Source organism: Physeter macrocephalus, chromosome 1 (genome assembly GCF_002837175.3).
Source record: "Physeter macrocephalus isolate SW-GA chromosome 1, ASM283717v5, whole genome shotgun sequence".
Lineage (NCBI taxonomy): Eukaryota > Metazoa > Chordata > Mammalia > Artiodactyla > Physeteridae > Physeter > Physeter macrocephalus.
In genome coordinates this window covers 114477147-114483784 of record NC_041214.2, presented here as the reverse complement: position 1 = coordinate 114483784, position 6638 = coordinate 114477147, and positions in this window count along the sequence as shown.

Below are 6638 nucleotides of genomic sequence, written 5' to 3'. Positions count from 1 at the left end.
TTGACAAGGAAATTTAGTTATTTCTGAGATACACATTTTAAAGTAATAACTAGAATTATGACTTATAACATTATACCAGAACATGTAAGATTTTTAGAAATTTCATGTAATGTCTGAAACATTTATATTAACCTATTTCCATACAAATAACCCAAAGAAAGTTTAGTATTAGTTGTTTTGTTTGTTTGTTTATACTGCAGGTTCTTATTAGTCATAAATTTTATACCCATCAGTGTATACATGTCAGTCCCAATCGCCCAATTCAGCACACCACCATCCCCGCCCCACCGCGGTTTTCCCCCCTTGGTGTCCATACATTTGTTCTCTACATCTGTGTCTCAACTTCTGCCCTGCAAACTAGTTCATCTGTACCATTTTTCTAGGTTCCACATACATGCATTAATATACGATATTTGTTTTTCTCTTTTTGACTTTGGTTTTTTTTTATGTTGAGCTGCATGCGCTGTTTGTATATTTTGGAGATTAATCTCTTGTCCGTTGCTTCATTTGCAAATATTTTCTCCCATTCTGAGGGTTGTCTTTTCGTCTTGGTTATGGTTTCCTTTGCTGTGCAAAAGCTTTTAAGTTTAATTTGGTCCCATTTGTTTATTTTTGTTTTTATTTTCATTACTCTAGGAGTGGGTCAGAAAAAGATCTTGCTGTGATTTATGTAACTAAAGTAATTTTTAAATTAGTTTTTCATAGAGGTGTAGATACCACCCAAATATTCCAGAAAAATTTTATTAAATAGAGAAGGCCATGGTGCCAGCCCCTTAGGTCTTTTATGTTCTGCCTTTAGCCCCTCTGTAATTCTTTCCTATAGTAATATGTATGTGATATCTGGAGTTACAGCACCATTTTGCGACCAAGATTAAGAAAGTCCCATGAAAAAGTTTGCACAGCAGTAAGATTGAAGGAGCCTGGGTCCTGGTTACATCCTTGAGCAGACGCACTAGCACTGGGCTGCCTACCTTTGGAGTTGTTACTATATGAGAAAAAATAAATTAAGGTGCTGGTTGTCAGGTTTTCTTTTACTTGCAGCTTAAGTCTTTCTAATACTCTAATTCTTCCTTGTTCGTTCAGATGCCCATCCTGGAACAAATCCACAATGGCTGGGGTAGGAGATAGGATCATGTTAGAACACAGGGGACCTCCCCCTATAGTTAGTGTTGGAGAGAGTGAGTGGTGAGTGTGGGATGTCATTTCTAGAAAAAGGGAAATACGGTAAGCAAACAATAGCATAAATGCCCGATGTAGAGAGAAATTTTTGAAGATTATCCCAGGTATTGAGCCTGTGGATCTAAGATTAACAAAAATATGAAATTCAGAAAGAATAACTAGCAAGTATGGGGGGGACAGGAGGTAATCACTTTGATCCAGACAGTTGTTAAAAGAGTTGTTTCCACCAGTTTAGCCAAAGCCCTCCAGAAGTCCATTTGCCTGGATACAGCAGTTTCCTGGCCACCTACCCCTTCACTATACAATGCTCTCAACATCCATTCTAGGAGGCTTAAGAATATCATGGGTCAACTGAAAGGTGTTGGGGGGGAATCATTTGAGAAAATGTTAGGGACAAAGTGTTGGGATATATGCAGGTATCCCTTCTGTTAAGCAATCAAGGAACAATGGGCATTGGGCTGCTGTTGAGTAATCCTCACCAGACAGAAATAAGAATGACATTTAACATTGCTCCTGGGTACCTGCCTCCATGATGATTTCGTGACACTAGCAACCAATGGTATTTGCAGAAGAGATGCAAAGCTGCTCCCATTCATGTCATGGAGAATTCATCTCATTTGGTGGACTAGAATACTCTCCTGGAAAATACACACTTAAAACCTTTTAACTTAAACCCATATCAACATCTTACTAAGCTTAGGAGTCGAGAATTGGTTTCCTTTGTTCTCTGTATCTAACTAGAGTGACATTTTCTCCGATGTCTAACTGTTTAGCTAGGACCAGAACTTCCTTCTAGAAGTGATGGTGTTGAATGAATGCAGAGGGAGGGGAAGCACATTTAAAATACTCTCTCTTATTGCAGACACATTGAATTTAAGATGCTGGTGGGCTGTGTACCATGCACACAGAAGCCAGAAAAATCAATCTTAATAATCAATGTGAAAAAAACTGATTGTTTTGTGATCTTTAAAAATGTTTTGTCAAAACATTAAAGATTTAGTTACTGTAAGTTATAAATGAAAAAATATCAAAACTAGTAGTTATTTAGTACAATGCAATTTAAAGCATTAGAAACATTCAGAAGTAAAGTGTTTTATTTCTTTGCACTTATCAAGAATAGTTTCAACAGTGCTTGCCTTTTTTTGTTGTATATCTTTTTTTTTTTTTTTTTTTTTTTCTTTCGGTGCGCGGGCCTCTCACTGTTGTGGCCTCTCCCGTTGCGGAGCACAGGCTCCGGACGCGCAGGCTCAGCGGCCATGGCTCACGGGCGCAGCCGCTCCGCGGCATGTGGGATCTTCCCGGACCGGGACACGAACCCGTGTCCCCTGCATCGGCAGGCGGATTCTCAACAACTGCGCCACCAGGGAAGCCCTGTTGTATATCTTTATGATATGGAACGAGCATTTTTTCTATGCCTTGGTGAATTGTCAGGCTCCTTTCTAAGTTTGGATTAGCTTCCAATATTTTATCCTTTGTGCTTTCAGTGTTGTGAACTATTCCAAGGGTTCCTTTAATGTGAAGGTTTTTTGTTTATTTGTTTACCAGCATGACTTCCTCTGGGACATCTTTAGCTGGCTTGTCATAACCACTTTCTTCATTTATGTCAATAGGTAAACCTTCACTAAGTTCCTGTGATGCTTAATTTTATGTGTCAACTTGGTTGGGCCATCATGTCCAGATATTTGGTCAAATTTTGAACTGCAATATCAGCTTTCACCTCGGTCTCCAGTGTACTGGTTCACTATGCGGATTTTGGACTTGCCAACCTCCATAGTCATGGGAGCCAATTCCTTAAAATAAGTTTCTCACTATGTATATATAAACATATCCTAGGGGCTTCCCTGGTGGCGCAGTGGTTGAGAGCCCGCCTGCCGATGCAGGGGACACGGGTTCGTGCCCCGGTCCGGGAGGATCCCACATGCCTCGGAGCAACTAAGCCCGTGAGCCATGGCCGCTGAGCCTGCGCGTCCGGAGCCTGTGCTCCGCAACGGGAGAGGCCACAACGGTGAGAGGCCCGCGTACCCACCGCCCCCCAAAAAAAATCCTATTGGTTCTGTGTCTCTGGAGAACGCTAAAACAGTTCCTCTGGCTAAATATCTGTCTCAAACAGTGGTGGTGATGACATTTCCATGGTCAGCTTTTTCTAATGCTGTTTATATTCAATTAGAATTTCACTTTTTGTCTATTTACTACACTTCCGTCTCTATTGTCCAGTTACCTCTTTCAGTTTCATTTTTGTAAAATGTCACATGAGTTTATTACTGTTAGACAAAGAAGCAACATAGCTACACGCTTTGCTCTCGGTATGTAGTGTGTATATGTTAATTCCAACCTAATTTATCCTCCCCACTGCCACATTTTTACCCTTTGGTAACCATAAGTTTGTTTTCAAAGTCTGTGAGTCTGTTTCCATTTTCAAGTAAGTTCATTTGTATCATTTTTTTAAAATTCCACACATAAGTGATATAATTGGTATTTGTCTTTCTCTGTCTGACTTAATTCACTTAGTGTGATAACCTCTAGGTCCATCCATGTTGCTGCAAATGGCATTATTTCATTCTTTTTTATAGCTGAGTAATATTACATTGTATATATGTACCACATCTTCTTTATCCATTCCTCTGTTGATGGACATTTAGGTTGCTACAGTCTTTCAAAAAAAGTAATGTGATTGGTCAGTGAATATCATGTGCACCTGTTATTTATGTAGTGACTTGTGGACTGAAGAGCTAGTTCAAAGTTTGTTCTTTATTTTTTATTTTTTTTAACATCTTTATTGGCGTATAATTGCTTTACAATGGTGTGTTAGTTTCTGCTTTATAACAGAGTGAATCAGCTATACATATACATATGTCCCCATATCTCCTCCCTCTTGCGTCTCCCTCCCACCCTGCCTATCCCACCCCTCTAGGTGGTCACAATGCACCGAGCTGATCTCCCTGGGCTATGCGGCTTGCACTTTATATATCCATCTTTATCTCTATCTACCGTGTGTGTGTGTGTGTGTGTGTGTGTGTGTGTGTGTGTGTGTGCGTGCGCGTGTGTGTGGTAACTGAAATTCGAACTATGTTGTTCGGGAGCTGGTGATATTTAACTAAACCATGGTAACTAACTGAAATGTGTGCATATTGAGGTCATGCAATTCAAGGACTGCCTGTATTTACTTTTGAGTTGATTGTCTAGGTCCATAATTAATAAATTTCTACCATGAAGGGCAATAAAGCAAAGAAAACAGGTTCTCAGCTGAATCAGCAGCATCTCTGTAAAAATTCTACCATTTCATTAACTGTCATTCTTGAAATAACTGATACTTGTTTTCTTGCCTATTTTCTGTGAATAACTGGCTGCTTATAGAATCACATAAAAATGTTCAAATATAGAAAGTGGTTTGTGGCAAAGACAACTATTTGTCCACTGAAAATCCATTCTCCTCTTCTTCCTTTAATTATGGTACTCCAGGTTTTAGTGGGGCATATAGCTGCCTCACTGAAGACTACATTCCCACCCTCTCTTGAAGCTTATGGCCAAATTCTGGTCTATGGGATGTGAGCAAAACTGTTGTATGCCACTTCTGGGTTTGTCCTTAAAAGGAAGGGCTGTGTTCTTCCCTGGTCTTTTCTCCATTGGCTGGGATACAGATGTAAAAGCCGGAAGTGGAGCAGTTATTTTGAACCCAAAATGGAATCTGTGTTGAGTGTAGATGTCAGGGCTACTACCTCTGGACAGTTACATCAAAGAGAATAAACTTCAGTCTTGTTTTAGCCACTACATTTTGGGGTCTTTTTGTTACAGACATTTAACTCTAACCTAAAAAAATCCATGGATGGGCTTCCCTGGTGGCGCAGTGGTTGAGAGTCCGCCTGCCGATGCAGGGGACACGGGTTCGTGCCCCGGTCCGGGAGGATCCCACATGCCGCGGAGCGGCTGGGCCTGTGAGCCATGGCCGCTGGGCCTGCGCGTCCGGAGCCTGTGCTCCGCAACGGGAGAGGCCACAGCAGTGAAAGGCCCGCGTACCGGAAAAAAAAAAAAAAAAAAAAAATCCATGGATGGTTTCCTGTTTGGGAATAAGCTATAGCCTAACATAGTAATACAGGGGATTTATATATATCACATTAAATAGTTAATTGATTCTCCTCCCTTCCAACCCTAACTGAAAGAGGATAAGAAAAAAACAGAAGGCTCTAAGTATAGTCCCCTTCTGAGAGAATAAATTGAGCAGAACCTACTGAAGACAATTAATGATATAATGAAGCCACCACAGATAGGATGAGTAAAATCTGCCACTCCACAACGTGGATTTGATGTCCCACATTTATCAGTTACTGTGCACTAAGGCTATGAGCCTCTATTCCTAGTAACCAGACGTGCTGGTATGGAGGCTTCCAATAATTAAATCGAATTCCCAGGAACTGCTGAGGTCTGATGATAGACAGTTACTGGCAATATTTACATAACTTTTGTGACAAAATAAATTTAATGTAGTGTCAATCAGTTAAGTCATTGACATGGAACTAATTTACCCTGATACAGTTCTTAAAATTTGTACATCATGAAATGTGGCTCTTTTGTAAGGAACTGATAAAAGATCTGATTCATCAACACCAACAAATGTGTAATACTCATGTATACACACTAGAGGGCACTCACCTTCTACTATTTTCTATTTGAGCAACATTTACCATAATGGCTTTCAAACAAGTGTATAGAAGAATCACCTTGGGAATCTTATTTGAAATGTATACCCTTAGGTTGTGGAGGAGCCTGTGAATCTGTATTTTAGTAAGAGGTTATAAGGGAGCATGGTTAAGAGAATGGCTCGTGAAGCCTGACCACCAGCGTTTGAAACCTGGCTTTGCCACTTATGAACTTGGACAATTATTTAACCTCTCTGTGCCTCGGTTTCCTCATCCATCAGATGAAGTTAGAAATAGCACCTACCTCTTAGGGTTGTTGTAATGATTAAAAGAGTTAACCTAGAACATACAGCCTAATGTCTGGCAATAAATATTCACTCTAGTATTAGAAGATTTTTTTGTTTTTGTTGTTTTGTTTTGTTTCATTTGGTTGGTTGTTTTGGTTTACCCAAAGAGTTTTATTTGGGCAGACCTGGGGACTGGGAGGGCCTGCACATAAAAGAAGGAGTTGGGCCTCTTGGTGGTGAAGCATGGCTTGTGCTGACAACACTGGACCTGGTGGGGCAGCCGGAAGTTGATCTTGGAGTCATGGAATTGCTTGACTGATGGTGGGGGTCACCTGCCGGGTGCGATCTCCTCCACCTTCATGATCTGGATCGAGTGGGCCCAGGCGCGGGGCCGGGCGCCCACATCGTGGTCTGCAGGGATCAGGAGGGGACAGGGTGAATTGTACACCCCCCCAAACCTCCCATCACGTGTGGGGGAGGTGGGCACTTGGGGACCCGGTGGTCACAGCATCTGGTCCCAGGAGGCACTGGCTACCAG